Source organism: Puma concolor, chromosome D4, assembly GCF_028749965.1.
Source record: "Puma concolor isolate L17-30 chromosome D4, mPumCon1.1.hap2, whole genome shotgun sequence".
NCBI classification, from domain to species: Eukaryota; Metazoa; Chordata; class Mammalia; order Carnivora; family Felidae; genus Puma; species Puma concolor.
The window spans coordinates 22,521,774-22,530,000 of NC_141679.1; the positions used below are offsets into that span (position 1 = coordinate 22,521,774).

General features: G+C 39.9%; 1 long non-coding RNA gene across 1 annotated transcript in view; it reads right to left on the minus strand.

Moving 5' to 3' along the window:
* Nucleotides 1–6,138: 6,138 nt before the first annotated feature.
* The window catches only part of LOC147574755 (uncharacterized), a 140,160-nt gene continuing 138,071 nt past the window's right edge, over nucleotides 6,139–8,227 (minus strand). The window contains exon 6 of the long non-coding RNA XR_015243293.1: nucleotides 6,139–7,251. This is a non-coding gene — a long non-coding RNA (uncharacterized LOC147574755). The remainder of the gene's footprint in view (nucleotides 7,252–8,227) is intronic.

The following is an 8,227-nucleotide window of genomic DNA, read 5'->3' on the forward strand; positions in this document are numbered from 1 at the left end:
GACATTCCTGGATTGCAGGGTAGTTCTATTTTTAATTTTTGAGGAACCTCCATAGTGTTTGACAGTGGCTGCACAGTTTATATTCCCACCAACAGTGAACAAGTGTTCCTTTTTCTCCATATCCTCAACACTTGCTGATTCTTGTGTTTTTTATTTTAGCCATTCTGACAGGTGTGAGGTGATACTTCATTGTACTTTTGATTTGCATTTCCCTGAAGATGAGAGATGTTGAGCACCTTTTCATGTGTCTTCTGACCAAATGGATGTCTTCTTTGGGGAAATGCCTGTTCATTCGTCTGCCCTTCTTTTCATTCCATTGTTTTTTTGGGTGTTGAGTTGTATTAGTTCTTTATACACTTTGGATACTAACCCTTTATCATATATGTCATTTGTGAATACCTTCTCCCATTCAGTAGGTTGCCTTTTAGTTTTACTGATCATTTCCTTCACTGTTCAGAAAAAGAAAGTAGATTTTTTTTTCAAGAGTGTAGACCTTAAAGATTCTTACATTAAAAAATAAATTCTTCCCATAAAAATAAAAAATAAATTTAAAAAAATATGTGACGTGGTAAAGGTGGTAGCTAATACCATTGTGGTAATCATTTTCCAATTGTAAATGCACCAGATCAACACAACACACATGTTAAACTTACATAAAGTTGTGTGTCAATTACATCTCAATAACACTTGGGGAAATTTTTATATGTTAAAACTCTAAATCTCTAGTGTGATAGTATTTGGAGATGAGGCCTTTAGGAGGTAATTAGGTCAAAAGGGTGGTGTCCTCATAATAGGATTAAAGCCCATATTATTATAGTTTCCTTTCTCTCTCTCCCTGCTCTGTGAGGATACAAGGAGAAAATCATCTACAAACCAGGAAGAATTGGCTAGCACTTTGATCTTGGACTTCCCAGACTCCAGAAATACAAGAAAGTAAATGTTTCTTGTCTAAACCACCCCGTCTTCAGTAATTTGTTAAAGCAGCAGCCAAACCTGATTGAGACAACAGTTCAATTAAACTGTTTTATGAAATACGTGTTTTAAAAAAGTAATTTTCCTTAATTAGTATGTTAGTTTACAAAAGTTAAACATGTATATAAACTAAATTATAAATTAAACATCACCACTAGACATTGATTGTCTACACCATATCCCTTAAATAATCAAGTTTGCCAAAACCTTTAATCTGCCACTGAGAAAGTCAGAACTGTTTTATATTTGGTGATATTTAGCTATTCAGTCACATGTAATCATATATGCAAAAAGAATGGCAGCAACGCATAAATAATAGTTATTCCTTAGTAATGGAACTGCCGGAGATTTTAAAAATCTTTGGTTGGAGTCGTCTTATTTTCTAAAGTAAATATATGTTGTAATTTGAATGGTGGTATCCACTGCCCACTATACAAGCTCCACGCTGTCACTTCAAACCCCATATTTCCTGGTAAAAGATTTTCCCCAATTCCCTCAGCCTCCAACATAACCAAGACGATCGCCATCTCACCAGATGTTTCTGGTTCCTTCTGACCTGACAGTTTTCCAGTGCTCTTGGGAGGCACTGAGGGTGCTGCAAGGTGATGAGTCATGGTTAGTAATCATGAGTCATGATTAGTGATCCCTAGGTGTCAGCCCTTGGAGTGCTCAGCGTAGAAGGAAGGAAGAAAGTCCCACTCATACGGTCAAGCAATCTACTGACCTCCACCCTGGGTGCTGGCAGAGTGAAGTCCCCTCTCACATGAAGACTGAGTGTTTGATGAGGTTTAGTTACTGAGAATCAAACAGCAACCCTTGCAAAGATTCTTCAGACAAACCAGAGAAAAAATTATTAGGTATGGAGGTGATGAAACAGTTCTGTATCCTGATTGTGGTGGTGGTTAAAATTCATAAAGCTGAACAGAAGTACACAAGGTCAATTTTCCTGCAGGATAATAATTTAAAAACTAAAATTAAAGCAACATTAAAGTCATGGGAAAAACTAGTTCCACATTCCTCCAGGATAAGAAGACTCATAGTCTTTAAAAACTATATAAAAAGGATCCGCCTGATTTTCACTCTCTGGGAAAAAAAGGTTGTATTGCATCCCGGATAAGGTGTCCTCTCTTTAGACTAGGGCTAAATGCCACAAACAAAAAAGCCGTAAGAACACTGACTATCCATATCAAAAAAAAAAAAAAAATCAAACACCCCTATCTTGCCACATATAAAATAATGTTAATTTTTAAATCCATCCCATTATTCCAATGGAATATCTATTTCCTCAATTTTGCCCTTGTAAAACACAATTCTGTTAACATCCAACATTGTGGCCAATACCTAGCTCATTGTTTGCCATATCGCAGGCATGCAAGAAATTTTTGTTAAATTAATAAATCATATTTGCCCCCAAATTGATATATTCTGATGTATTCAACACAAGGCCGAAATTTCTCCCAGAATCACCCAATAAATTATTTCTCACTAGTGTCACCAGCGACCCTGTACAGCAAATGCAAGTGAAACAAACCCACGAACGTGTGCACTCAACAGTCTGTGCCCATCCATCCTCATGTATTTCGGGTGTGGGCTGGGTCTGGTTCTACTGCTCCAGCCTTTTGAGAGGATAAAAGGTTAATCAGAGGGAACACTGTGATCTTAAGGACTATATTTAAGAATGTTAAACATTCCATATTTTAAGAGTGGACAAAGAAAAGGAAAAATATAATTTTAATTACCAAGCACCTCGGGTTTTCTCTTGCTTTTCCTCAAGTGTTGTCAGTTCACATAAAACACCAAATCTACCAATTCTATTTAGCATTGTCAGGATGCCTGTTTGATCAAAGCACTGCCCCTACTTCCAGAAAGGAAAACGAGAGAATCCTTCTTCAATGCTGTCACATCCCAGAGGCTGGGAACCTGAAATGAACATAACCTTTATAATCTCATCCCAACTGTAAGAACTCTAAACTCTCACTATTATATTTCTTTGCCTTTCGGCTTAGGGAAAATCATGCTGCTGACTTAAGGCGAAGAGTGATGAATGAGTGGTTCTGGTTAGTTCAGAACCTCATCATCCTTTCCCAGGCAAACTGTTGATCTATTTCTTGCTTTTCCAGAACCAAGCCCAGGCTGCAGCCACTGGCAGAGAAGTTTTATTATGGGTAAGCAATCAGTGGAATGGGGTGGAAATCTCCAAACAGTTCTTCCATCTGTGACATCAATTCTGTTTGGGAGCAGAGGTGATAGGCCTGTGTGTTTGCTTGAGTGTTTGCTCTGCTTCACAGAGTATAGACATGCCCGGTGCATCACCCTGCCTATTCACCGCACACTCTAAGCTTGCTGAGGTTCGTGTCATAAATGCAACTATAAACCTGGCCACGTTTATTGTGTGTCCCAATTGCCTTCTCTTTTTAACAAGAGGAACTGTCCTTTATTGGTCCCTCTTTCCTAACACGTTTGAGAAATTTTCCTCCAGGTTTGAAGCATTCATTCATTTTCCTTTGAAAGCCTCTAGATGCATTTTTCAGATCAGCCACTAGATGCCCAGATGCCAAAATAAAACTCTAGCAGCTTTTCAGAGGAAAACAATGGTTTTGTATTTTAACAAAGATAGATTATTTCAGCCGTGCTATCAAAAAGCCTGGGCAAGGCTTTTGTATACTCAAGGAGTTTTGTTTTGTTTTTAAAATGTACTGAATAATGTAATTATACAAATTTGGGGGGAAGGGTTTTCTCAAACCAAGAATTATTAGAAATAAAAAAGCCCAGGGGCGCCTAGGTGGCTCAACTGGTTAAGCATCTGACTTCAGCTCAAGTCATGATCTCACAGCTCATGAGTTCAAGCCCTGCGTCGGGCTCTGTGCTGGCAGCACTGAGCCTGGAGTCCACTTCTGATTCTGTGTCTCCCTCTCTCTCTGCCCCTTATCCACTCACACTCTGTCTCTCTCTCCTTCAAAAATAAATAAACATTTAAAAAAAAAGAAATGATAAAGCTCAGAAGCTGCCAATACCTCACTGATGATATAAAGAAGAAGAAAAAATGCCTTAAATCACAGTAGCTAAGAAGCTTCAGTATTCATGGCCCTATTAGAAAGTACTCAACCAGCTTCACTCCCCAGCTTCTCTGCAGCAGCACCTAGAACACTAGGGTCTGAACTCCAGCAGAGAGCAAGGTAAACCAGGACCTTGAAGGATCCCCGATGTAGGTGGAGCTAACGTCTTAGTTTCATTGTCAGTGCCCTTTTTATTGGCATTTTCTGTGTCTGTTCATTTGGAAGATGAATGTGGCCACCACATGGCCAGAGGAGCCTCACCTTTTGCCATAGGAAAGTCTCGTACTGTCTCCACACTTCGGGGTCCAGGCCAAACTTCCTCTTTGGCCTTGGAGAGAGGAGGAAGCCATTTAACCCCTTCATGTTAAGACTCACCTCTGTTAAGACTCACCTCCTTTCCTGCTCCAGGAAACTCTGGATTATGGGGGAGGAGCCATTCTTTTGCAGGTAACCTACACACTCACCTCAGGTTCTCATCTGGCTATATGGCCACAAGCAATCCCAAAATGGGCTGAGGTATTTAGATTTTTCCATTGTCACCTTAGTACAAGAAATAATTTTCCTTTTTTTAAGTTTATTTATTTTTGAGAGAGAGAGAGAAAGAGAATGAGAGAGAGAGGCAGAGAGACAGGGAGAGAGAGAATCCCAAGCAGGCCCTGCAGTGCCCACACAAGCCTCAACGTGGGGCTTGAACTCACAAACCGTGAGATCATGACCTGAGCCATAATCAAGACTCAGATGCTTAACCAACTGAGCCACCCAGGCATCCCTACAAGAAAGAGTCTTCTAATACATAAAGGTGAGCAACAGTAATGTGTGTGAACTCCAGAACAGTGAGTACGAGCTCCTTCTAACTGAAAAGGTTTACATGAGGCATTGTAGTTCCCTGCCCAAGTGGTTGAGGAAATGGTTCCTGAATGGTGGGAATGATTAGCCCCAAAGGCCTCCTCTCCCTTCCAAATCTACGTTTCTATTATTTTTACAGACCACAGTCCGAAAAGTGAAAAGGACAGGTCCAGCATTTGGAAGCCATACAGAGTAATGATATACCTTCCCCTCTCCGAAGAAAAGAGAGATTTGTTTTCCCTAAGGTGGTAAGTGATTCTATGGGGTTCTCAAGGTTAACCATTTGGCCCTAACAGGGCTCTATGTAAGCCTAAAAAACATTTACTTTAAACAAAAAAATCTAGGGAGAATGACACCACATTTTCTTTAGTAATATTTCCTATCCTAAGCTGCTTCCTATCAAATATTGACACCTACGTCATCCAGACAATTCTAGAAGCACTTATTTTAAGGAGTAAGTAAATCTCCTTAAAATGGAAACTTGAGTCAGGCTTCCTGTTGGCAAATGCTAAACCAGGCATCTGACAATGATGATCCTATTATTCAAATATTCTGTAACTTCCAGAAATGCAAATCATATCGCCACACCGTGTCAAGGTGAAGCTTCTGCTCTGTTGGCAGGGGCAAAGGAATGTGTGGAGGGAGTTGTCTGTCAGGTTAAACAGACAGAGGTGGCCAAAAGACAAACCACTTGCACAGATTCGTTCCCTAGAGCAAGAGACCTAGGCAGAATATTTATATTACTTACCCAGTAGTATATGTCAACTAATTCAAAGAACCTTTACATTCCAAGGAACTATGGAGATTGTCCATTTACCAACCTGTGGTGTTACACACCATCAAAATTCAAGGTTACGGAAAAGCCAGCTTCCTTATGTGACAACTACCTAGAACAGGGCCAAGGTCTGGTAGTAAAGCCATTGTCACCCCAAGAGTCATTTGTGCCAAAACTGGCCACAGATTCCTCTCTATTAGATAGCTAATACATTTTTTACAGTGGAAAATTATAGCCATAAAACCTGTTTATTCCCCCCTTCTTTATGAGAATCATGCAAAAAGGTAGATGACCTGTGTATGCAATTTAACCTTGGCTCTAATAAATATCATCATTAACATCCTCCTGAAAGCTATACTCAGAAGGCTTTTGCCATCTTGACGTTACCATTTCTTCAACAACATATTTTCAGATAACTATGCACTGACATGGAAGAAGCCTCAATGAAAATGATTCCAGGGATAACAGGCTATGATTTAATGTGTTCATTCATTTATTCGATTCTTCATGCATTTGACATTGACTTATCAAGCACTTACTATGTGCAGGGCACACATTTAAGTATAGGTCTGAGCAAGATCAACAGGCTCCAGTCAGTGTAGGACTTTTGTGTCAACTTGGTATGTCAGTGGCATAATGTAGTTAGGCAGAGGGTATGATGGCAAAGAGAGCATGTGCAGAGAGAGAGGACTTTATCTCAGTTTGACAAAATGCAGTTGTCAGCTTAAGAGCAGAACTGGAAGATGGACAGTCAGAGGCAAAGACATGAGAGCACAAGAAAGTCATTTGGTTTTATGGAGAGTATGGGGGTGGGGAGGAGGGTGACAAAACATGAAGCTAGATAGCAGGTAGTGATCAGAAAATAAAGAGTCCGCATCACTGTGTTCTGATGAATCACCGAAGAATTTTAAGAAAAGTGATGGCTGGCAAAACTACAAAGATCAACCCATCGCAGCAAGAACAATGCACCATAATGGGAAAAGAGAATATGAGAGGAAAGAAAAACTACTACAAGGTCACAGCAAGGAAAATTCTAAGTCAATCATAGAGAAGTTGGAGGAGAACAATTTAGAAGGCAGATTTGTGTTTTAGTTGACCAATTAGATTCTTCCTGACGGGAAGAAGGAGGAATCTAGGCTTATTTACTGGCATCTGGCTTGGTCTAGGACTGTGGTATTCAAATTTAGGTACACATTAGAATTAATTATGGAGCCTTTTAAAATATCCAGCCTGGGCCTTTGTCCCAGAGGTCTGGGATGGAGCCCAGGGAATTGTATTCGTTAAAAGCTCCCTGGGTGACTAAACATGTGGCCAGGTTTGAGGACTCGTGAGGGTGATGGTACTTGGAGGAGAGAGGCCATCGTTGCATAGAGGAGAAAAGAGGATGCTCGAGGGTTTCTCTCTGGTCCTGCTGAGGTTGAGAAGGAGGTCAGTCAATTTCTGGGTCAATACAGATTTCAATGTCTGTACTATTGTCGCAACATTTGCCACAACGTCTGTTGAAACTTGTGCTCTGATCTTGGGTTCCAAATGTATAGCTCCTTTTAGTACTGGAAATGTGGCTACAGTGTGAGAAGAGAAAACAACCGCAGGGAAACATTTCTGCAGGAAAAGGGCATAAAAAAAGGGTCAAGGATATAACAGCAGGAACTTGAATCAGAATCCAAAACGATGTGCTACATGTTATATATGGGGGAAAACTTCCCAACCCAAGCATCTTTCCTTTGGCTAAACTCTTGAACTAGAGACCTGTTTGGAGCTGAAACTATTCTGGGTGCCCTGGGGCACTGAAGGGATTAATGAATGCTTGTGTAGCCAGCCCATCCCAGAATCCAATGAATAATCAATGGTACTTTAGGCTCCTCAGGTAATTGAATTGCAAACCTGGTAATAAGGAGACTTGTATCCATGGTGGAATTATACCCTATATCTACTTCTTAATGTAGATATTGATGAAATACCCCTGCTCATATAGATTATTTACTTTCTATCTCTATTAAAAATTGAGCACAGTAAATTGGCTGTTTGGTAATAAGTATTTTCTGCCTATACCTTGTGCTTAATGAAGTAGAACTTACAGCTATAAAGCCCATCTCTTCCACCTCCCACCTATAGGAAACAAGTACAAAGGTTACTCTAATCTCTTATTTACTTTCAGAATTAGAGTGAGGAACAAATATGTGATCACTGGTGTAATGTGGGCTTGAGGAAACCAAAAAGTATCTGTTTCAGAACTCTAAAACTGTACAGTGGATTCAGAGAAATTTAGTCCTGGGAGAAAATCATATTTCTCTTTTACTAATTCTTAGTGTGAATTCCCAATATAAAAAGTAGCATGACATTTATCAGTAACTGAGAGTGTCACTGTCCAAAACTCCCACAAATATTTATAGTAATCCCATTTGAAATTGAGACAGGGAAACTGAAGGACTCCATAAAAATCTGCTTTTTGCTCCTCTTCCTCCTGCTTCTATTCTTGCTAGGACCTGCACCCCGCCCTACTTTACACATGCCTTGTAATTCAAATAGTGTATGTCTTAGTAAGGGATAAGGAGTTAATGATTTCTCTACAATAGAT